Source organism: Gobio gobio (genome assembly GCF_949357685.1).
Source record: "Gobio gobio genome assembly, chromosome: 18".
NCBI lineage: Eukaryota > Metazoa > Chordata > Actinopteri > Cypriniformes > Gobionidae > Gobio > Gobio gobio.
In genome coordinates, this window is record NC_137111.1 from 33,199,289 (window position 1) to 33,224,507 (window position 25,219).

The following is a 25,219-nucleotide window of genomic DNA, read 5'->3' on the forward strand; positions in this document are numbered from 1 at the left end:
GCCCTGTATCAAAGATTTGGGAATATGACACACTAATGACAACCGAGTTTGCAAGCAGTCGGTCTCTAATGAGGCTAAATGAAGTCAACAGATGTATTCACACATTCCTGTGTAGAGCAACTGAAAAAAACTGTTTAAAAGACTGACAGTAATCCAAGCGTTTTATAGTCGCCTGTGTGTGTTCTGCAAGCAATTACCATTCAAAAGTCTCTTGGTGTTAAGGAGGTAAGCCACCTGTTCTTAACACACATGTTCCCTTGACATTCAGTCAAATCCCAAATAATGAAATAGGCAGTTCCTTTGTGCAGACAATGAGTATGATTTTTTTTTAAGCAAGCCCATTACAGCTCAAAACCAGACTGGAAAATTGCTCAATTTCTCATTAACAACTATCAACATTTGTTGTTGTTGTTGCTGAAACTAGCAATCAAAACTAAAACATACCATCCTGCTACAGTGTGGGATCATGCTGCAATTCCTTCAAAATGTCTGAAGTGTTTTCCTATAGTGATTGCGGCCTGCGGTAGCTTAGTGTTTCATAAAACTCCTCATTTCAGCACAGGTTACCACCTCTCTATATAGTAACTTATGTAATAAACTTTTGTTGCACAACTTGCCTTGCACACAACCATTTAAAAACAGTCTGAAAGCCCAATCGCTTTGTTAGCATCACCATGCAAACAATACAAACACATACTTGCGACACAGCACTGACGAATAGAGTACTTGCTGGTCAAAGGGTGAAGGGAATGCCTTGAAATGATTCTAATGTAATTTTAAAAAAAAAATACATTTAAGTAGAACATTTTTAAAAATCAACAATTTTTACTTAAATTAGGGCTGTACCAGAATATTCGAATATTCGTTCGGTGGGTTGGTATTCAATTTTCAAATTTGGGATTCGAATAGGGCTGGGTATTGACACAAATTTCACAATTCGATTCGATTTCGATTCACAAGCTTTCAATTCGATTCGATTTGATTTTCGATTCGATTCAATTCAATATCGATTACTTTAGATATATATCAGGTACAATACATTAGGGGTGGTTAATCTGTCTGATTTCCCGATTCGATTACGATTATTGAAGTCCCGATTCGATTACAGTCGATTTTCGATTATTAACGATTCTCGATTAGCGATTATTGATTTTCCATTTCACAACAGTAAACGAAAATACACTACAAAGTGATTGCAGTATAAAAAAGTCAGCTACTGAATTACTTAACTCTTTTATTGAGTAACAACAACTCAAAGCACTTGTCGTGTAGTGTCGTGTAGTTACACAGAAATGAATACATCACATTGTGTTGTGACTCATCAAGTTGAACTAAACAATAACAAATAAATGAAAGGCTTATTTCCTTAAGGAAGTAGATCAGAACCAACACACTGTAGAAATTGGACAATTTTCTTCTAGAAAGACAACGTGTTCAGGTGGAGGAAGACTGCAGGTTTCAGTCAAAACATGTCAAGGTAAAGAAGAAGTTTTCTCCACCTAAACACCTCGTCTTTCTAGAAGAAAATTGTCCAATTTAATCATTAAGAAGACAAAATGAACATTTTTGAACAACTTAGCTTCAGCTTATATACTGTACTGTAGAACACAGTGACAAAATGTCAAGAGTGATGGATGCTGTGCGCGCGTGAGGGGGGCGGGAGCGCGTGGACCGCTCGAGCTTCTCTCGTTCGTTTCCTGACGTGAGAAAGACAAAAGGGGAAAAAACGACAGAAGAAAAACGGGTTCGTGTCGGAGGAGTGTCGAGGCCCGTTCGGTTCCGTGAGCGGGAGCCGCGGGTCGGTGCAGCGGAGCGGCGGTGTGTTTCCAGCATCAGTCCGGCTATGTGTGTGTGTGTGTGTGTGTGTGTGATCCGCTCATCGCGTCCTCAGGATCGCCTTAATTCCCGCGAATGTGCGCATCGATGTGTGTCGCGCTCGCTCATCTGAAGCGCTCATAAATCTGCGGATTGAAGGCGTTTATTCGGTGTTTGTGCGCGAATCTGAGCCGTGCTAACGCGCTAATGCTAATGTGCCTGAGCTCCAGAGGAGGCGAGGCGGGAGGATTTCTAGAGTGTTCCCTCAGAATCATCTCAGCATTAACGACAGATTTACATTCATCTAATGAACACACACACACACACACACACACACACACACGGTGGTAGTGTCAGGTTTAGATAAATAAAAAAATCGATTTTTGAAAATTTAATGATCGATTCATGCTCGTCCATAACATACTCGCGATTAATCGATAATCGATTTTTCTCACCACCCCTACAATACATGGCAAATTTTCTCAAGGAAAACAAATCTCTGAACTATGTTGTAAACTATGAGAGTCAGTTGTACTACATTAGCCTACTAATATTGAAGGTAAAAAATGAACTGATTTGTTTACAAACACTTAAAATGACACTAAATTATGTTTTTTTATAAAATAATAATAAAGTTATAATATTAACTTTACAATTACATAATCATATTTATACTCCAATTAGTTTTTTGCAATATAAACATTTGGCTGTCATAAAAACTTGCCAGATTTATTCATAGGCTACATATGCATTAAATTGAAGAACATTAAAAATGACAATGACTATGTAATGTGGTGCATATAATTATCAAAATGCTCCTCTCGAGTTATTTTTTCTAGCTGATTAAAGCTTACTAACGAGTTTATGGACACTGGATATGGTTTTTCTGGGGTAAATGTGACGTTACATGACATTGTTTACTTATTAGCCATTTTACTTACGTCTTTCTGCGGTTGAAACTTGAGCTATTGACATGATACTGATTTCAGTAAGTTATCCTGTATCTTTTAACACACTTTCAGATGCTTATTCATGTTTACTTCGCGCTGTAACTGGTATTAAGGCGGAAGAGAAGATCCGTTCATGTGCATTCCACGCTGCCGGTTCTCTTGAGCTGAGCTGCAGCAGAGCGCTCACGCCACAGCGCCAAAGCGGTATTTATGCTTTTGAATTTCGTAAAAAAATAGACGTAATTTGAAATCTGAGACTTTGTTTTATATCAATAGTAATAAAGCACAAAGATTATAGCAATTTATTGGATGGGAGGTGCGCTACGATGTTTATTTCATTCATTAACTGAAAACAGGATGACTAATCGATTCTTGGGATTTAAGAATCGATATGGTTTTGTAAAAGTGAGAATCGATTAAAATCGAGAAATCAATATTTTTTTACCCAGCCCTAGATTACCCTGCAAAAAAAAACACATATTTAACCCCCCGAACACAATGTTTACCGGAGAACCTCCCCGAAACGCGATTGGGCTTGTTTTGGGCTAGTTTTGAGTAACGAATGGGTGGGTTTTGTTGTGAAAACCTGGCAACCCTGCTGCCAGTGTTCGTCTCACACAGCTGAACTGTGGCGCGTGTATTGCAACAGACGGTCACATTTTCCGGTGTTCTTCTCCGACCCCAGTACGTCTCGTGCTTTTATTTATTATGGGCTGCATATATCTCCTGTAAATGCGGCCTGGTTCCACTCTGTCCCAAACACATATGCATAATAACATGCTGTATATAGGTAGTTTACATGATTAAAGTAACATTAAAGTTAAGATATGCCTCTAGCTTTAATCATTTAAATATGTCTTTGAAATTTGGGCAAAAACTTCTGGCAGCTTTATTCGTTGTTTATGCACATGTATATCTTCAAAATAGACGACTAGTTATACATTAAAACTATGCTGAAAGCTCCTGTATGTGAACCTTTTGCAGATAAATACAAGTGCATTTTCGTTTACTATTGACACAAATCAATAAGTAAATCGTACTCAACTACTATAGTAAACAACTTTTCCTAATTAGGCCTACTCTGTATAAATTTTATGATGAATAGTATCATTATACATGAGGTTTAAAATGCTTCTTGTGTCCATATATTTAATTATAAAATGGCATACTATGTACACTACCCTTCCTGAAATACAATTAATATTGTCATCATTCATTGATTTCATGTTAAAATAATATACAAATTCACTACCCTCTTTGAAATACAATAATCAGTAAAAAAGAATCATAAAATTAATCCGGAAAAATAATCGTTAGATTATTTGACTAATCGAAAAAATAATCGTTAGATTAGTCGACAGAAAAAATAATTGTTAGTTGCAGCTCTAATACATGTTGTAAAAATGTATATTGCATAATGCTTATAGTTCATGTAAGCGAATACATCCTTGTTGCATATGGACTTGCATAGTGTTATGAAATGTATGCATGTTTCTAGGTTAAAGCTAAGAAACAAATTTGACCTGTAATATTTTAATGTCTAAATCACATTTTCATGGATCAGTACTGTTATTTTATTTCTTGTAATAAAGTTCAGCACTGTTTTACTTATGTTTTTTTATCCAGTATCCATAAAAAAAAAAAACTATCGGTCGATTAATCGATTATCAGCAAGTGTGGTCCAACCTAGTTATCGGTAAAATCCACTATCGGTCGACCTCTAGTGGGCGTGGTCCCGTAGTGGGCAAGTGATGGTAACACTGACTATCATCGAAGCAAGCCTAATATTACCCGTTATTATCAATCTAAATGAATCTACTGCGAAATATAAGAGCTTGTTACTGGGACGCAACAGACCTGTGTGTTTTGTATCACTAGTGCAGTGTTCGTTCTCGGAGCATATAAGCCCTGCCTTTTAGGGCTGAACGATACATCGAATTTTCATCGTCATCGCGATATGAACTCACGCGATGAACACATCGCAACCGACAGCCTGACACGATGAATAAGGGAAAACAGTTTATTACATGCGCCAATCTGAGTAACGTATTCTGAATACTTGGATTACTTCCACATTGAATTGCATTTTATAAGTCTAGGAATGCGGCCATCAAATCCTGCTTACTAAACATATATTATAAAATATTTAGCTGCCGTCAACGGGGCCAACGGCGCTTGGGCTAGTAAATCAGCGCATATAATGGGATAATGTAAAGTTGCACGTCAACTAAGCAGGGAGCAGCGGCGGTGGTCGGCCAAAACACCTTTTTTTGTTTGTGAATGCTGTTTTACGTGAATATTAATGACACGAGTGAAGCACAAAGCTTCATTTACAAAATAAATAATAGGTTTGCAATTAAATGTTACCTCGCAGCCATGGAAACATAAGGATTCATGCCGAACGAGAGAGGAAGCTTTGTGTGGTGAGACAATTTTTTAGTTAACATTCACATTTGAATATTTATCGCAAGTCATATCGTCATCGCAATATTAAACAATTTTATTGCACATCGCAGCTTTTCCTCATATCGTGCAGCCCTACTGCCTTTATTAGAGAGAAGAACATATTCAGCCCCCTCCCTCCGAAGATTTGAATATTCGGTGGGGATTACTACCAAAGCTTCGAAGCTCAAAAAATGGTATTCGGACCAGCCCCAACTTAAATTACTCGCTGTAGCACTCAACCCTTTTTCCCTCTAAGGTCCTCAAGTGTCCAAGAGATTATTCAGGGGTTGCCGTACAGACCCTGACATCTCCCATTCTCTATTTTTACAATGACAGACAGAAGTGTTTGATGAAATGGTTTGGTTAGTTAACCGTACCATTTCATTTTACCTAAAAATTATTTAGTGCTCTCAACAAAACAAACAAATCAAAACAACAATTTTTTCATATGCAAAAAACTAACCAAGTAGAGTCTGTCAAATCGTCTATTGGGTAAATAAGGCATTATTGCCAAGTTGTACAACGAAATGTTCTTTAATATCTGATGCAACATTTAATGGTGTTGTTACAGAGATTACAAACTCCCTCCACTGCCATTATGCCGTTGAGAAAAGCAATTAACCAGAGATTGCTCCAGGTGGACTGTCTCTGCAATTGTTGTGCTGCAAGTCACTTTGGAAAACTAGCATTTGTTAAACAGAGCAAATTGCCATTACAGTGTGATCACAAATATTCAAAAATTCTGAATTCATAACATTGTGCTGAGATTCAGTTCACCTTGTTTGTGTGATATAACTAACACTTTACAGTGTTAATGACTGCTTTTCATTTTCTATCCATAAAAAAGGAGGAAGTGAGAAAAAGTTTGCTGCCATTTAAGGGGGCGTTCACGTGGACATGTTCTTGCATTTGTTCTGCATTTTCTTGACATTGTTGCACCAACAAAACATTGTTGTACTAAATTTGTAGGATGCTGTGTCAGCTCAGCTCAAAAAACACTTTAATTTTCTCATAATATACATTGCAGCATCAGCTCTTTTTTCACAGCATCTGAATTTAGGGATGCACCAATCATGATTTTAAAAGTACTTAAGTATCAAAAGTAAAAGTAAACACATTATTTTATTATTGTTGCATTGTTGTATGAATGCACACTGTTCCATCATGGGGGTTTAAACCAGTCATGCTCCATCTGACATGCTAGCATACCTTGAACTCATTTAAATACTTGCTTAAAAGTTACAAAGCTCTTATCAAAGTCAATCATACTTTTGACTATAACATTTTAGGCATCTGAATTGTTTTAGTCTAGTTTTAATTGACTATAATAAGATTTTAGTAGATTCAATAGACTAAACTTCTGTACTTGTGGTCTGGCGTCTGAGAGGCAGCTTTCTGTGTGCACTTTCAGACTTATCCACGTCTGCTCTTCTTAATTTTAACTTTTCAGTATGGCCATGGTTGCGCGCACTGCGTCTGGGAACTGCCACCTTCTATTTTGCCATCAATTGATTGGTGTTCAAAAAAATACTTGGAAATCATTGAACTTCATGTGATCCTCCAAGAGTGATTACTGATAGTCTGTCTGCAAAAAAAAAAACGCATCCCGTTTTAAAGAAGAAAACAAATCATCCACTGACTTTCAAAGCGGCTACGACTTTCTACTTCGAGGGCCTTGATAGAAATGTAGTGGAGTAAAAAGTACGATATTTGTCTATCAAATGTAGTGGAGTAAAAGTCATAAGTTTCCAGAAACAATACTACTCAAGGAAAGTACAGATACTCAAAAAGTGTACTTAAGTACAGTACTCAAGTAAATGTACTTAGTTACTGTCCACCTCTGACAGATTCCAATACCAGTAGATGATTTTTTTATTTATTTATTGTTTAAGCAAATTTATTTGTTCTTTATTTGCCATTACAGGCAGAACTGGCTCCAGTGTTTCCCACACATAGACTAATTCGTGGCGGTGCGCCACAGAATCAACAGCGGCCGCCACATATTATGTGTCAGTATTCTTCTTTCTTTTTTTTTACGCTATTTAAAACACGCAGCGTATTCGTTCAGATGCACTTCCTTTCCCTGCTCTCCCTCCGTCTCTCTGTCACTCATGCACGTCTCTCGCTCTCAAATGGCCAAACCTGCTCTTGATATGAAAAAGTCAAAGCTTTGAAACATTTTTAAAGTTTTAATACGAAATTCAAACAATAAATAGCGTTTTGGCGCTAATGTGGCATAACATTTAAAGCCAGAGGCGTTGAAAAACAGAGTTGCGACATGCTCTCATCTCCCGGCGGCGCACACGTTCACGTGGTTCAAACCCACACTGTCAATGCATTTGAATGGATAGACAGTTTCACTATACAGGTATTTGCAGCAATTTTTGCATTGTTACGTCAACCATATTTCCTACAATATCATTTTATTATGGAGAGTGATGGAGATCAACATTGTTAACATTAATAGTAATGTTTTTCTTGTATTCCTTACTAATTGGTCACCCTCACTCATTGATGGTCAAATGTGACCATACACCTTAACTATTTTTCAATTAAATAAATGTTCTATATTTTAAGTTTAATAATATTTATTGAATATTTTGAGATCTTTTGGTAATAAATAGGCCTACTATTTGTGCAATAAATATGGTCCATTAACGACCATTTAATGAATTTAAATAATTTTCTTATTTATATTACAATTAGTGTAGTAATTAAGGTTAAAATAGAGAATTCCAATGCAAAGAGGCAAAAAAATTAGAGTCATTTTGTGGCTGTAAAAATAATAATTTTCATTTGTAATGCTATTACCCATAGGTGCCTATATGGCTCTTTAATAAATATACATGTATCTAATCTAGTTGCTCAAAAAAGTATTGCAGATCATAAACGCTTACTTATTTTTAGGTTTTGCATTTGAATACATATTTAAATATGATCAAACACTAGATTTCTTTAAATGTGACATTTTAAAATGTTAATAACTTACATCCTAATATTTTTAATGATACTTGTATAAGCACACACAAGTGAATATTAATGAATGCAAGCTGATTGGTTTCTAATCTGTGGGAAACATTGGGCTCTAAACAAACAATTCTGTAGCCACTTGAAATTAGAGGCAACCACTGTTGGTCAAACCTTGTAACTCCAGCCCGCTTCAATCCTGAATGAAGTGCTACACACATTTTGGACTGCTTGTTAGCAATGCAAGTCTTTTGTTCTCAAAGTTGATGTGTTAGAAGCAGGAAAATGGGCAAACGTAAGGATTTGAGCGTGTCTGAAAACAGCCAAATTATGACGGCTAGGCGACTGGGTCAGAGCATCTCCAAAACTGCAGCTCTTGTGGGGTGTTCCCGGTCTGCAATGGTCAGTATCCACTGCAGTATGCATCGCGATGCAGACGAGGACGATTCGATATCGGTTCAGTAACAGACCATAATCGATTATAACACACTGACGGTTTTCTGACATCATTTGTCACGTACATGTTTTGTTGCGGTAGCATACAATGGCAGAGGGAGGCGAGACATGAGTGCGAGTAATTAAAAATGCTCCAACTATTTTAAAAGCCGACATCTGGGCACATTTTGGCTTTTATGAACAACCTGGTAAGCATGACCTGGAGAAGACACACGCTGTGTGTAAATCATGTCACACACAAATAAAATAAACAGGGGGTATACCACTAACTTGAGAAACCACGTCAGCCGTTTTCATCCTGGGCTGTCATGCCTGTCAGTGCCAAGGTGGACCCAGCTCAGCCAAAAATAAATCAAGTTATATCAACGTTAGTGTTCTTAAAGTGCCTGTTTACACCTGGTCACTTCATGCGTTTTTACAGATCAGATAGCGGATTTATCAAAACGATTTCATTTACACTTGGGTCACATAAATGCATCTCCGCAAAACAGATAAATCCGAATTCCCGCGCTATATGCAGATTAAATGACGTTCACTGCTGGCTGTGACTTCTGCTGTTGATCTGTGCTGCGACTCTCGTTTGGCTCACGCTGCATTGAGCAGACAAGTTCAATTTTTAATTGTAGTGTCTGTTCTCTAACTGAACTAAATTATTTTTATTACCAAAGAATCTAAAAAAATCTAAACAACGGTGCCGTGGAGGGCAAGTGATGTAACCAGTGTTTCAGCTGAACACTGTGTAACACCGGTAACACAGACTATCCAGGCAAGTGTAATAAAGACTAATGTTTCACGTATTTGAGGAGCGGAAAAGAGTGTCTAGCATTTGATGTCAAGTCATAGCAAATATGGATATGGCTGAAAGTAGGTATTTTTTCAGAGAAAATTGACAATTTTATCTCAATTGTGATGCCCTGCGACTTGTATAATTCTATGGTGTATCCAAATCAGTTCAGCTATTGCTTGATTGCCCAAACTCAATGATTGAGGCAGTATGTTAAAGGGTTAGTTCACCAAAAAATGAAAATTTTGTCATTAAAGGGTCACTTCAGTGATTTAGCATTAAGCTTTGTATCAGTAGAAACCCGTAGTATATTTTAATTATGGTACTTTTCCCCCCTCATGTCCCCCTGAGATTAGATTAGATTAGATTAGATTCAACTTTATTGTCATTACACAAGTACAAGTACAAGGCAACGAAATGCAGTTTAGGTCTAACCAGAAGTGCAATAGCAGCAAGTGCAGGATATACAACGTTTGCATAAGTGCAGGACATGGATATGTACTGAGTATATATAAATATGTCTATAAATAGAGAGATGGTTATTACTATAAACAGAATTTACAGGTGAATATGTACAGTGAATAATATACAGATGGTTAATACTATAAACAGAATTTACAGGTGGATATGTACTATGAATATAATATAATATACAGATGGCTATTACTATAAACAGAATTTTACAGATAGAGGTATACAATGATATGTTAGGCTAAAATTAGGAATATGGCAGTGGATTAAGGTAGTGCAATAAATTATGGACAGAAGCTATCCGAAAAAAAGTGTAAAAGTGCAGTGGAAGTGATTGCATATTACAGTTAGAAGTACGGTGCAAAATACAAATGTAAACAGTAGGTACTGTAAATAACAGGCGGCAGTGCAAATGAGCATAATCCAGTTACGGTGTGGTAGTGCAAAATGAATAAGTAAACAGTTGTTACTGTAATAAAGAGTCGGTAGTGCAAATAACAAAGTGAAGGTGGATGTGAGGTAGGAGAGTTATCAGTATATGAGGGGAGTGGATCAGCGGGGGTTTGAGTTCAATAAAGAGACAGCTCTGGGGAAAAAACTGTTCTTAAGTCTGCTGGTCCTGGTCCGGTGGATCCTGAAACGCCTGCCGGAGGGCAGGAGAGAAAACAGTCTGTGGGCTGGGTGAGAGGAGTCCTTGAGGATGCTGCGAGCTCGATGCAGACAGCGTTTCCTCTGGATGTGCTCGATGGCAGGCAGTGGAGTCCCTGTGATGCGCTGGGCAGTTTTCACCACCCGCTGCAGTGCCTTGCGCTCCGCAACAGAGCAGCTCCCATACCATACTGCGACACAGTTGGTCAGGATGCTTTCTATTGCGCAGCGATAGAAGTTCACCAGGATAGCCGAGGAGAGCTGATTCTTCCTCAGTGTCCTCAGGAAGAAGAGGCGCTGGTGAGCCTTCTTGACCAGGCTGGAGGTGTTGGTCGTCCACGACATGTCCGCTGAGATGTGGATCCCCAGGAACTTGAAACTGGAGACACGTTCAACAGCCATTCCATTGATGTGGATGGTGTCGTGTGTGCCTCTTGACTCCTTCCTGAAGTCCACGATGAGCTCCTTCGTTTTGGTGGTGTTGAGGAGCAGGTTATTTTCGGTGCACCATGTGGCCAGATGAGAGATTTATGCATTTTATTTCTGGAAAAAATCCTCCGATGACGCAAATGTTGTCATTTTGCGTCATCGGAGGATAACTCCATCTCACTACAGTGGTTCTACAATAACTGTGAAGCAATGAGAATAGTTTTTGTGCGCAAAAAAACACAGAAATAACGACTTATATATTGATGACCGATTTCAAAACACTGCATCATGAAGCATCGAAGCGTAATGAATCAGCGAGTCGAATCATGATTCGGATCGCATGTCAAACCACCAAACAGCTGAAATCAAGTGACTTTGGCCAGGGGCGGAGCGGGGGGTGGCTAATTGGGCTTAAGCCCCGAATGTTTTAACAAAACGAAATATAACTACTTTGACATTAAAAACAAAACTGAACTATTTTAATGGCTGCAACAATGTGTAATAGGGAGAAATGTTTACTAAAAAAAAAGGTTCTATATGGCACTAAAAAAAACTAACAAATTAAATAAAAACTTAATTAATTAATTAAAAAAACACGTCACGTCACTTCATTTTATTTGTTTCATTTGTGGCGTTGCGAGCAGCATCAGCCTCAGCTTGTCAAAAATGCCTTTTTACTGTGGTGGTGGTGATAGTAGGCTAAATGTTTAAACCAACATTGTGATGCTTGAAGTGTTTTATATCTATGGATTTCATTACAAGTAAGACAAGTCCAGTGTTGATTTGAGAGGCTAAATTGATCCAACATGCGGTTAACTCACTGTCAGCTGCTGTCTGCTTGGTCATTATTTAAACATGTCATGCTTTAAACATTTTTCTAAATTAACTTAATAAAGAAACGAAACAAAATATAACTACTTTGACATTAAAAACAAAACTGAACTATTTTAATGGCTGCAACGATGTGTAGGCCTAATAGGGAGGATAAAAAAATAAAATAAAAAATAAAGGGACTCGGGCCGATAGTTTTGGTAAGCTGTAGGACACGGCCGGGCTAGGGTCTAAATGGGAAAAAAATCTCCCTGGGGGAATATGCCCCCGGACCCCCCTAGGTTTGGGCTAAGCCCCGAATGTTTACATCGTCTGGCTCCGCCAACCGCTTTACATCCAAACCGCTGAATCAACTCACTGATTCATAACGCTTCGAAGATTCATGATGCAGTGTTTTGAAATCAGTCAACACTATACAAGTCGTTATTTTGGTTTTTTTTGCGCACAAAAACTATTCTCGTCGCTTCATAAAGTTATTGTAGAATCACTGTAGTGAGATGGACTTTGTAATGACGTCTTTAGTACCTTTTATGGGTCTTGAGAGTGTAAAGACCATTGTGCCAATGGAGGTCTTTCTGAGCCATCGGATTTCAATTAAAATATCTTCATTTGTGTTCCGAAGATGAACGGGTCTTACGGGTGTCGAACGAAATGAGGGTAAGTAATTAATGACAGAATTTTCATTTTTAGGTGAACTAACCCTTTAAGAATGTTCAATGTCTTGGTGTTCTTGGTAGTAAATGCACACAGCCAAACAACGCATCAAGATACTTCTATTGAGGTAAACATGGTCAAATATACCTTTTGAAAACCTTTTACAAATAGAACAACAGATGTCAAATACGAAGGAAAAAACATTTTGTATTAAGGAAGCCTTTCATTCAAAAGATGGACAAACAGACTCTTCAAGCCAAGCATGAAGAGCGAAGACTGAAGTGAGAGAGAGGTTTCATCTTGAAAGAGTAGAAGCACTGCTCTTTGTAGCAGCCCCCCGTGTACAAGAGCTCTTGATGGAAGGCAGAAAAACCCTGAAGAGATTAGAACAACTAATCTTCCGCTGCTACTTCAAAAATGTTGTTTTTCTGAGTCCTTTGATCTCTCATTTACAGATAATTGAATCAATCTACCATTTCTTTAACCTAAGGGGTAAAAGCATTCTAGAGGTGCACTCCCCACCCCTTGTGTCTGTGTAGACTGATTAATACTGGTCTGCGGCACACTTTCATTAGCATGCATTTCAGATTGGACAATGATTTACATACAGGTATCAGATGATGGTATTAGTTTGAATATATTCACAATATTTTACACAACAAGTTAATAAAAAAAAAGAAGCTGATTAGTGGTGTTAAAGCCACAACATACTGGGCTGACAGTCAGATAGATGGAAGTGCAACAGGTAGTGACATTTTTCCCCTCCCCCATGTTTTTTTCCTAAGATGTGTGATAAGATTGGATAGCGGCAAGGCACAGGATGGATCACTTGAGCGAGCTGCTGGACAGCACAGAGCAAACGGCTAAACCTGTGCAACCCATTTGACGACTTCTGTGAATGCTCTACTTTTAAGCCCTATGGAAATCAAACAGCTGGACAGCCTGACATTCAAAACAGAAGGGGAAAACCGGACCTTGCTGACAAATTTTGTAACATCGACACACTGAACTGACTACACTTTGAACTGACTTGAGCTGAATAAAGACACAATTTCCATTTGTAGAGCTGCTTAGCTGAATTGAACTAGGGTTAGGTACCGAAACCCAGTGACAATATGTATCCATATAACCGGTAAGTAACCGGATTGAATCAAAATGTACATTTCGGTGCTACTTGAGGTGCTTTCACACTTGGTTTGATTACCTGCACCGAATCAGAGTTCGATTGCTCCCCCCTCCCCCCGCTGGACTGTGTTCATATAATATTATTTGGGTCCGTACCGGGGTGCGTTTGCGTCAAAGCAGCAGCTGTTTATCCTGTTGCTTGGTAACGACTGCGAGCGAGAAGGTGGCAAAATGCATAGCGTTGTGTTACCTCACTTTTATATTTTAGTTTTTGAACCGTTGGTTTTGTTACCAAAGCTTTACGTAATGGCACTTGTGTATATCTGGCGATAAAGCGATGCGTTCTAAAACATTTAGCCAGAGAAGTCAAAATGGTCATATTTCTGCAAAAGAATTGCTGAAATTTGAAGCTGGTTTGTAGCATACCAATAATACAGACTTCTGTGCTGTTATTAGTACTTTACCGGTTATATAGTTTTGTTAGGTTTTATTGTTTAATTTGTTAAAGGGCATATTGCAGGTTACATTTCTTTGGAGATTAATATATAACCTTGTATGAAAATACCATATGAAAAGGTAATGCAGGATTTAAAATGTTTTAGAAAGACACAAGAGCAGATAGGCCTCCATTGGCATTCAGTACACTTATACTCCCAAGACCGATAAAAGGCACTTAAAACGTCGTTACAAAGTCCATCTCACCACAGTGACTCTACAATAATCTTACGATGCGACGACAATAGTTTTTGTGCGCAAAAAAAAAAATCTAAATAACACCTTTATCCAGCTTGTTATTGCCTTCCGCGTGTGCCTCCACGACGCATGCGCGAGAATATGACGTAGCGCCGGGGTTCGGGAATCCATGAAATGCACACTTAAGCCCCATTTTGAGCACTACACCGAGACCTAAAGCACGATCAATGTAGAATCCAACAGCTTAGACACGCGCGTCTTCCTCTGATTGTAAACAAATCGCTTCTGGGTCATCTGTCCGAACGCCGGATCTGCGTCATATTCTCGCGCATGCGTCGTGGAGGCACACACGGAAGGCAGTAACAAGTTGGAAAAAGGTGTTATTTTGATTTTTTTTTGCGCACAAAAACTATTGTCGTCACATCGTAAGATTATTGTAGAGTCACTGTGGTGAGATGGACTTTGTAACGACGTTTTAAGTGCCTTTTATCGGTCTTGGGAGTACAAGTGTACTGAATGCCAATGGAGGCCTTTCTCAGCCATCAGCTTTCAACAAAAATATCTTCATTTGTGTTCCGAATATGAACGGAGGTCTTACGGGTCTCGAACGACATGAGGGTGAGTAATTAATGACAGAATTTTCATTTTTGGGTGAACTAACCCTTTAATGCTCGAGCTCGACGTGGTTTAGAGACAGATATTCTTTTCAGATAGGCTATTTCTTTCTCAGAATCATTGACATTAGTAATGCAGCACTGCTACTGTTCTCGTATTTTTTAACAGTAGACCAGGGCTGCACGATTCTTGCTAAAATGTGAATCACGATTTTTCTCCATGGGAATTGACATCACGATTCTCTTACACGATTCTCATTTTTTCTTATACTTTAAAAAAATTTTTTTTTTTTAAATAAAAGTAATTAGTTACAATTCAATTAAAATATAGAAACAACAAATGTAGACAGACTAGATGTAAATCTATGCTTATTAATGCTTATTTCTATTTTTATGATTATTTAATATCTTGCCTTGTGGAGAGAGTTTTTTTGTTGTCTTATTTCATTGTTTCTTTTTGTTTTTGTGTTTTTGTAAAAAATGAAAACTATAAATAAAATATTTTTTAAAAAATGTTATAAGAAAACACTTAACGTGGCTTAATGTACTAAGACAGTGTTATTAAGAGATCAAACTCAGGAAACATAACAAAAATATTGTTCGATTGAACTGCTTGTGCTTGGTTTGTTACCACAGTTATCTGCGTGCTTCCTCAGCGATGAACTTCCACATTTGCGGCAATTTTTTTCTTCAACTGCTCAGGATCCATCTCGACGAGTGCAGGCAGATCGCGCGCGCGGTTGTGATTCTCCTGGGAGGGCGCGCGGGCACAAATAAACTAATATGGATTTGAAATTATTTTATCATCTTGAAATGCAGGTGAAGAGAGCATTTTCTTGTGGTGCCCCCCTCAGCACTTGATGCCGGGCGTGCAGCGCGTGATGCGCGTAATGGGAGCGGCGGCACTGTACATATTTTTTATATATATTCGTTTGCACGTGACTGTTTAAAACCCGTGTTCTCCCTTGTCCGACCCTACCCGCATCCAACACAGTTGGGATGTTTTTCACCCGTTTCAGCAATATTCGCGGGTACCAGCTCTGCATGGCACTTTAAAAAACGGATAGTTTATATATAGTTCGATTACGGATTTCACGTCATGTTCGAATGCATATTCGAATATCGAATAAAAAGTGACAGCCCTAATGGCTTTTGTTATATCTTTGTGCTGCTGGGAACTTGGAGGGTATGGCGATGCTCCGTACAACGTCTGAGTTATGGAAGTTTGCGTGGTCTGGCGGCTGGTATTTTGTGGTGTGGCTCCCTTGTCTCTCATGGCTAACTCGTACTGTATTGTGGTGACGTTTGAGGTGACCATGCAAAAGCACTGTTTGCAAATAACTCTTTGCACATCGTCTTCAGGTTTAAACCCGAAAAAGCTCCACACGGTGGAATGTGCTCCTTTTTTCTGTACCAATGTTGTTGTTACATCCTCACTCTCACCGTCGCCACCGGGATTTTTCACACTGGGGTTCATTTTTACCTCTTACCGCTACAAATCTGACTCCGTTTAGGTCTGCCGCCTTGTTACACGCCAGTAACAGCGTTACATGGCCAATGAGGGAGAGAAGTGGAGCTTTATGATTGATTGGTTAGTGTTTTGTTATTGTGTGAGTGTGACAAGCTCTTTGACCAATAACGTGTGAACTAGGGCTGCAACGACGCGTCGACGTCGTCGATGACGTCGACTACGAAAATACGTCGACGTGCGTGAAATGCGTCGACACGTCGGCGGCACATTATTTACGTTCTAGAATGGAACAGAAGATCTAGAATAATGGCAGCTTCTGCTCCCGGGCATAGTGAAAATGATCATTTATCATATAAAGCCAGACCGCGACATTCAAAAGTGTGGGAGTACTTCAAACAGAAGCCGAGTAAAACTGTGCTTTGTTCGCTCTGTAACGGCGGTTTCACACTGCGCGCGCAGGCAGAGCAGAAGCTGTGCGCGTGGAGAGCGGGAGCTTTCACACTGCCAATCAGTGTTGCCAAGTCCGCTTTTTTCCGCGGAATTGGGCTACTTCTACACTGTTGCCGCGGGCTGTGTCTCATGTCCGCGGGTTGAAGCAAAAAAACACACATATTTAACCCCCCGAACGCGATGTTTACCAGAGAACCTCCCCGAAACGCGATTGGGCTTGTTTTGAGTAACGAATGGGTGGGTTTTGTTGTGTAAACCTGGCAACCCTTCCAGTGTTCTCTCGCGCAGCTGAACCGTGGCGCGTGTATTGCAACAGACGGTCACATTTTCCGGGGTTCTTCTCCGACCCCAGTACGTCTCGTGCTTTTATTTATTATGGGCTGCATATATCTCCTGTTAATGCGACCTGGTTCCCCTCTGTCCCAAACACATATGCATAAAACATGCTGTATATAGGTAGTTTACATGATTAAAGAAACATTAAAGTTAAGATATGCCTCTAGCTTTAATCATTTAAATGTGTCTTTGAAGTTTGGGCAAAAACTTCTGGCAGCTTTAGTCGTTGTTTATGCACATGTATCTTCAAAATAGACGACTAGTTATACTATATTAAAACTATGCTGAAAGCTCCTGTATGTGAACCTTTTGCAGATAAATACAAGTGCATTTTCGTTTACTATTGACACAAATCAATAAGTAAATCATACTCAACTACTAGCCTATAGTAAACAACTTTTCCTAATTAGGCCTACTCTGTATACATTTTATTATGAATAGTATCATTATATATTATGTTTAAAAAGCTTCTTGTGTTCATATATTTCATTATAAAATGGCATACTATGTACACTACCTTTCCTGAAATACAATTAATATTGTCATCATTCATTGATTTCATGTTAAAATAATATACAAATTCACTACCCTCTTTGAAATACAATAATCAGTAAAAAAGAATCATAAGATTAATCTGGGAAAATAATCGCTAGATTAGTCGACTAATCGAAAAAATAATCGTTAGATTAGTCGACAGAAAAAATAATCGTTAGTTGCAGCTCTAGTGTGAACGCAGCATGATCTGAGAGAAATACACGGAAGTGAATCGCCAACATTAAGAAATGAGATCGCATTTATGTTTGAAACGAGATCGTTAATTTTTTTCAATTAATCGTGCAGCCCTACAGACCTAGTTTATTTAAAGCTGTTTTTCGTTATGAGTTTGAAAACACGCAGTGATGTTTGTAAACGCTACGATCATGAATAATAAAATTAAGTGCTTGATGTGCAAAGTCAATCTGTCAAAGCATTATAATGAGAACACTATTTTAATAAAATGTTTCTGTGTGCTTTCGTTGTCCGTGTATCAGCGTTGTTAAGGGAAGAGCGCATTCAAAATGTTCCGTTTCAAACCCTTCGCCTGTAAAATCTAGCACGCTGAAGTTCACGTGCGCATTCACGTCCTTTTGTGTTGATTTATGTCGTAATAGGTTAATAATAATCTTCATATTAATATTGATATAGGGTGCGTTTGGTTGAGTTTATTAACCAGCTAGCAAGCTCTGCAGGGTGGTGTTATTTCACAGTTTCAGCTCAAAGGCAATGCTCGATATTACTGACTTGGTTATTTGAGACGGTCATTTTATAAAGATGTTTCTTTTTCAAAGACATTTATGCATCATAATCTAGCAGTTATTTTTTGTTTTATATGTTCATGTTTTCATATACCTGTTTTTTTAATGTCACGTTTGTATTTGTCAACAACCATTCTCATAACAGTATTTTCATTATCTCAATGACGGACATGCCCAGCCCCCTGCACATGCCCCGCCCCCGAGTACTCGAGTACTCGTTTTTGAGACCTAGCGATGATCGAAATGAGAAATTGACAAAAATGCCCATCCCTAGTCCACAGGTTTCCTAAAAAAAAAAAGTTAGGAATTCTGCATGGTGGCGTTTTTTGCAAGTGAAAAAACGGGACTTCTCTTCTGCATCTGCCTCGAAACACGCAGTGGTGTGTATAGTAGGGGTGCACCGATCCGACTTTTTCAGTCCCGATACCGATACCGATGCCTGGGCTTTGTGTATCTGTCGATACCCGATACCGATCCGATATATTGTTGAATTAATAATAAACTGTATATCTTCCACCTCATACCTTCCTTGAAGAGACTAAAGGCACCAGACTTTACTAACTAAACATAACTAAGACAAAATAACAGATGTATGTAAGGTGTTGAATTCTTATTTATTTAAAAAACAATTGTGCATTCAAATCTAAAATAGAATGTAATCTAACTTCTTTAAATAAATAAAATGTAGCAGTGGAAACAAAAAACAGTGTATTGGTCAAACATACAATAGTAATCTGACAGTTACCAAACATTTTTTACACTACAGATAATTGTTTTGGTATATAATCATATCAATATTAAAAAGTAGCATTACAAATTAACAAATAGTCTAATTTTCTACCATATGCAATTTAATAAAAATTTTCAGCTAGCTAATAACAACTTTGTTCTGGTTTCACCTCACTCCAGATTAAATGATTGTAGGCTAGGCCTATTTATTTTACTACACATTGTCAACAGAAATAAGATGAAATACTGTTGATAATTAAAGATAATTCTTACTACCCACTCTTGCTAAAATGGGTAAGCACACTTGTGTTCTCATTTCAGTTGCGTTCTGAGTAAATTAATAAACTGAGTTCATGAGTTCAGTGTTGGACAGATCAGTTGTTCTGGCCAGTCGTTAAAATGATTCGGTTCAAAGGAGTCATTAGGTCACGAATCGGACATTAGCAGACGCGTTGTGTGCGAATCCCGTCTGTTAGAACATCGCGAAAGATGTCAACACACAGAAAACACTTCATAACTGGATATAATTTGTCTCCCGCTTATTGAAAGTATGCTTTATGTCAGCTGGTCAGAGAAGAGTCAATGTTTTTTGAGCGCAATTCACACCCAGTGATAATTCAAGGACAAAATTGTCCGAATGTGTCACGTGCAACATGGTTTCGGTCTTCCGAGCTTTTGATTTGGATTAATATGTGAAATATGAGAGCGAACACTGATTATTTTGAAGACCCAGAGAGCGCGCGCGGGGGAGGAGCTCTCAGATCGGTCTCTCTGTCACTCAGTCACAAGCGCAGCATCTGTTCTACATCACTCGTAAATCACAATAACTCATCAAATTAGGCTTTGGCCGTCAAAAAAATGTCAATGCAGGAAAGACCCTTACTTTGCAGTAATACCCTCGAAACAGCGACAAACTAGTTGGCGTGGCAAGCGTGAAATATCTCCTCCACACAGCCGAATCTCTGGCTCGCTCCCTTCTAGCATGCGACACACGTGAAGCTGACGAATGACGTAGGTTCTGCTGCGACGGAAAAAAACACCTGGATCGGCTTGTGGATCTGTTAATTTTTCCGATCCCCGATCCAGCTATTTTGTCAGTATCGCGGCCGATATCCGATCCTAATATCGGATCGGTGCACCCCTAGTGTATAGTGCTTTAGACCGGAGGATCATCCCGGATATGATTGAGTCAAACATTGTTATACTCATGTAAGGCCGGCTACACACTGGCTGTGTGGCGTGAGCATGGCGTTTTCTATGTCTTTACACACCAGAAGCGTGTCTGACGCGGCGCTGCTGCTGCTAGGTGACATACTGGGAGGGCTAAACTTCATGTTAAACATAAATATATAGTCCACTGATACAGCAAAGACCAGGGGTGCGTCTCAATCAGCTCCTGGTTCAGTAGTCAGGGCACTGATCAGGACATAAGTCAATGGGCGGACTCCCTGATCAGTGCCCTGACTACTGAACTAGGGAACTGATTGAGATGCACCCAATGTCGGCAGTATTGACGGCAAAATAGGCTACGGAATATTTCGTTCTGTATTGACTAGGGATGGGCGTTTCAAGCAAAAATGATATTCGAAAATCGCTGGGAATTATTCGATTTTTATTCGAAAATCGCAACTCCTCCCCCGCATGCACACATGTACGCATGTAAAGGCTACACACATAAACAGAGAGAGAGAGAGAGAGAGACAATTCACACTCTCAATCTGTATGATAACAAACTGTTTAATTCATTAGGGAATAGGCTATATCAACTCAAGCCATATTTTTGTAACATGCTGAAACATATGACTGTAATGTGACATCGCCCCAAGTTACCTGATAAATGCCACAAGTCTACAGCGTGCGCGTGAGACGATGTGTTATTCTTCTGTTGTCTCAGGGCGTTTTTACTCTGGCATTTTAGTTCGGAATGGGGCACGGTTAGCATGAAAAATTGCTAATGTGAAAGCTTACCTACAGAGCTTGGTGTGCACTGAGGTACCGAACCCGAGAACACACAACCGGAGTTCGGTTGCTCTCGGAGCTGAGCTGTGATTCACGTGAATGCGCAAACAACAGGTGCGCACTTGTTCTGGAAGAAAGTAACCAGCGCATGCGTTTTATTTTTTTACGGTCTATGGTTTTAGCCGATTACAATGTCATTAGTTCAATAACATACACGTAAGTGATGATGGTGTTGATGATTTAGCTGAGATACGATCGCGAGAGCGAGCCTGCAGTGTATTCGCGCATAGAGTGCAATCAGGGAAGCAAATTAATGGCAATTCCCCGTCTCCTCAAAAGAGTCTGTTTGCAAGCAGCAAAACCGCCTTTAAGCGACACACATACGGTAAACCCAAGTGTCGTTTACTAAGCTGCACATAATAGCACCAAATTAATTGAAAAAAGCCCAATATTTTGACCCGCGTTCTGTTTTCTATCATGCCCGTGCACGTTTGTGATGACGTAAGATGAACGCAAATGCACACTGCGGAGGCGGAGGGAACATTCAGACTCGGACCGCAGCAAACGTGTCCAGTATAAAACACCCTGAGAGCTGACTGGCAGCTTTTAGGTGTGTTATTGGCAGCGCCTCTGGTTACATGAACGCGTCAGCACCACATCAGCACCGACAAATTGGGAATTTTTTTGGACGATAATCGCACATACTACTCGATAATTAAATAACTAATCGAATATTCGAAAATCGCGACCCATCCCTAGTATTGACAGGTGCAATATTTGAAAATCGAGAATTTATTTTTCTTAATTACAATTATATCTGCATTTATGTCAAAACCTTAAGACTTTCAAACATCAAAATGTAATTTATTAATATGTATTCGTAGCCTGGATGCCAGCCGAACTTAGCCCCGCCCACAACATTTTTACTCGGGCAGTTCGGTCTGGACTTGATCCATAGAGAAGTAATTATGCCCGAACAGAAATTGTCAGGGCGGGCTTTAGACGATGATGGACAGATGATCAACATTAACGTAATCATCCAAGTCATCAAAGGCGCTTGGGTTGAGTTTGTTCTAATCCTAAACGGAGAACGTGTTCGTATATGCATTCACCTTTACTATTTCTCTCAGAAATGATGATCGTGTTGGTAAGTACTCTGTGTATCCTTAAATTCTTTTTTTACAACACCGGCAAAGATCGTTTACACATCTTTTTCTTCTAACGTTAGGCTACTTATTCCAGCGTGCGTGCAGGTTACACAGGGTTACCAAGTTTTTACAACAAAACCCACCCAATTGCTAACGTTCCTCAAAACTAGCCAAAAACAAGCCCAATAGCTTTCCAGGGGGGGGGGGGGGGGGGGTTCTCTATATATATATATATATTTTATTTAACCACTTAAATTTTTTATTAAATGTATCAAGTTTATTATTTATGATAATCGTTATAAGTAAATAATACATAAACATTTAAAGGCTGTAAGCTGTTTAAAAGTAAACATTGTTTATAAAAAAAAAAGATCAAATGAAAAATTATCAACCATTTAAGCATAATGATTATTAGTAGTAGAGACGTATTATTATTACATAGAGCTGGCGCTAAATCTACTGTAGGCTAGGCTACAACAGTAGCCCAATATATTCTGTCAATACATTTTTTTTTAAACCAAACTTTTATTTTGACGGGTTGCCGTTGCCCTTAAGTGTCTGTGTCCATGATATGACAGTTCTCTCAAATGAAATGGTAAATTCTCATGAAGTGACGGTTTATGCGTTCGGCTGATCATCCAGCGCCATGAAGTCCATAATTTCTTTGTAATTGCTTTGGTCTTTTCGCTGCTTATACCAAGGAAAGATAGGAGAGGCTGCAGACCTGTGGCTGGCTCTGAGCTCTGGCCAGCTTTAGCCGTTTTACCTTTACTAGCGTTACCTTCTCCAAACTGGGCATGTTCCGTGGGGTGATGGAGTTTTAAGTGTCTAATTAGGTTTGTCGTATTGTGCGCTTTCCTGGTGGTTCCCCCGCGGTTTATTTTAACCTTACAAGTTTTACAAATGGCATAATTAGTGTCTTCTAGTGTTTGCATGCGGCTGTGAGCGCGAGTGTGGCTCTGCCGTCAACGTCGCAGCCGCGCTCGTGCTCACAGCCGCATGTAGACGGATCGGCTCAAAATCGGAGACACGTGAGACTGATCGGCCGATCACCAATCAGGCCGATCATGCAGAAAATCGGCCAATTCCGATCCCTGGCCGATCAATCGGTGCATCTCTAACAACAACTCAATTTGTCTCCTCTAATCGTTGTTCTGTCTAATCCTGGTCTGTCCCTAATTGTGTGTCATAATTGTTTGGCTGTGGTCTGCCATATGAGCAATAATAAACATTTATAATGTCCTCAGCGTCCAAACTGTCATTGCAAACCATTGTTTTCCAATCGCTGAAATTCACCGCACTCCCTCTCGTTACATCACGTCCGGTTTTGGCATTTTTAGATGCGGAAGTAAAATTCTCACAAAAACGACTCCAAAAGCCTTAAAGGTCCCATGGCATGAAATTTTCATTTTATGAGGTATTTCAACATTAATATGAGTTCCCCTAGCCTGAATATTGTCCCCAAGTGGATAGAAATGTTGATCGGTGTAAACCCGAGTTCTGGCTGTCTTTCTCTGCCTTTGACAAAATGACAGGCCAGACGAGCCAATCCTGAAGTCTCCTGGTTTGATGTCCAAGCAGGAACGGTTTCCTCCCTTTCCTCCGCCCAGAGAATCTGGCACGCCCATGCAAACACTCGAGATCATTAACGTTACTTGTGAACGAGTGAACACTGGCAGTTTCTCAGTGTTTGGATGTACAAATGAAAACAGAAGTCTTTCTTCAGTTCCTTCTGATCTGTGATCATTGATTTCTTATGTGTAGCTTATTATTTATTATTTGTGGACACGCAGCGGCTTCTCTCTCTCCCGACAGAACGGTGTTTTCGTGTTTTCTATCTTGTGAGTCAGTGTTTTTGTACGTCCTTGTCGCGTCTATCTGTTCTAAAATGTGCATACAGTCTTTTCTGTTTAACATCAGCAGTCACATCTTTAGAGATAAACTTCACGCACGCCGAAGCTCGGCCTCCAACATCCCCGACCCCCAGTACTGCATCTGGCCCACAGCGGAGGCACCAAACGCGGCGTGAGATTAAGAAGAAGGAGGGTAAGCGTGAGGGTATCCGGCTAGGCTAGCCAGCTTTCCCCACAATAAACTGGATTACATTCGATTACAGCTGTTGTGTCTTTGTTTGCGCTGTGTAACGTTACTCAATGCGCGTCAATGACGCTATTCATATGATTGGAACATATCTAGAAATAACGCTATACTCAACACTTACTAACTCGTTCATCTCGCTGTAATGGTACTTTGCATGTGTTACAAAGTTGGTAGAATAATGATGAAGAGGACTCGGTGTGACTGGGACTCGTGTTTATTCAGAACTCTCAGATACAAACACAATAAACTTGCGCTGACTGACAGCGCTCTCATAACTCAGTAGTTACTATAAATAACTTTGTTAGCAATCGCTTAGTCTCCGTGATGTCCGGTTCGCGAACGAATCATTCTTTTGAATCGGTTCTTTTTAGTGAACCGAACCAGTTCACCAAATCGGACTGAATCGTTCTAAACGGTTCGCGTCTCGAGTCAGCGCTGATCCATAATTTACTAAAGTTACTAACTTTCTGACATGAGTGACAGCCCCTCCGACTAGAAATAAACTAATAACCTGAAGTATATGCTAGTAACTACAACAGTTCACCCTGAACTGAGACATGCTGAGAGAACTGATGAGAAGTGAACACAGGTCCATCCGTCTCTCTGGCAGACTCGTGCCTGCTCGTGCCTCGTTAAACCACGCCCCCTCCGCTCATTTAAAATGCAAAGATGTCAGCCAATCACAACAGTGGGCGTTTTTACTGAAGTCTCACAGCAGACACGCCTCTTGAAGCAGGGCATTCAGCCACAGGGCAAACAGCAGTATAGAAAAAATGCCTTTTATTTCTAAATTATGACATTTTATGATGTAAAAATCATACTAATAATATAAGTACACCTCAGAAAACA

At 39.4% G+C, this 25,219-nt stretch overlaps 1 protein-coding gene across 2 annotated transcripts in view; it reads right to left on the reverse strand.

The window, feature by feature from the left end:
* ndst2a (N-deacetylase/N-sulfotransferase (heparan glucosaminyl) 2a) overlaps positions 1 to 25,219 on the reverse strand; it is a 176,571-nt gene that overhangs the window by 144,893 nt on the left and 6,459 nt on the right. The gene's annotated exons all lie outside the window — the stretch shown is intronic.